Below are 801 nucleotides of genomic sequence, written 5' to 3'. Positions count from 1 at the left end.
ATTTTATAAAGTTGTAATTTGTGACATAACCACAAAAGGAGGCCATATAACTGTAAAAGAACAGAGATTGAATATGCTATAGAAGCTAAGTTGATATCAATTTAATGCAGGATGTTATAAGTGTAGAATATTAATTATAACCCCCATGGTAACCACTAAAATTTATTTAAAATTTATACTCAGAAAGAACTTAGGCAGTCATTAAAAGAGTAGCTGCTATGGCTCTGCACTCCCCCATGACCATGGGTATCAGCAAGGGCTTTGCAGTAACCAAGAACAAGCCAAGGTGCATATGCCACCGCAGGTGCCTCACAGGCACACCAAGTTCATGAGGGACATAATCTGAGAGCTGTGAGGCTTTGAAGTATATGCATAGTATGCCTTGGCACTGCTCAAGGGCTCCAAGAATAAGCGGTTCTTAAGTTCATCAAGAAAATTGTGGGTACACACATCCACACCAAGAGAGAAAATTAGGAGCTGGATAATGTTCTGGCTGCTATGAGGAAAACACTGCCAAGAAATGCTGATACCTCTCCTGTGCGTAGTAAAAACTTTAAAACCAAAAGGAAAAAAAAATAGAAATAGGAAATAAATTAAAATGCAATACTACAAAAATTAGCTAAAATTTAAAAGGGAGTAATATAAGAAATGAGGGGCAAAACAATGTATGACATACAGAAAACAAACTCTAACGTGGCAGAAATAAGTCCTTCTTATTTATGCAGTGATGCAAATGTTCTAAAACTGATCCTGGTGGTGAATACACAATCACATGATGATACTGTAACCCATTTATTGTAT

At 36.6% G+C, this 801-nt stretch overlaps 1 pseudogene; it reads left to right on the top strand.

Moving 5' to 3' along the window:
- The first annotated feature begins 218 nt into the window (after positions 1 to 218).
- On the top strand, positions 219 to 579 carry LOC143683364 (large ribosomal subunit protein eL36 pseudogene; annotated as a pseudogene).
- The last annotated feature ends 222 nt before the right edge of the window (positions 580 to 801 follow it).

Source organism: Tamandua tetradactyla, chromosome 5 (genome assembly GCF_023851605.1).
Source record: "Tamandua tetradactyla isolate mTamTet1 chromosome 5, mTamTet1.pri, whole genome shotgun sequence".
In the NCBI taxonomy this organism is placed as follows: Eukaryota; Metazoa; Chordata; class Mammalia; order Pilosa; family Myrmecophagidae; genus Tamandua; species Tamandua tetradactyla.
The sequence above is the reverse complement of the archived record's forward strand: the minus strand, read 5'-3'. Positions and strand labels throughout refer to the sequence as shown.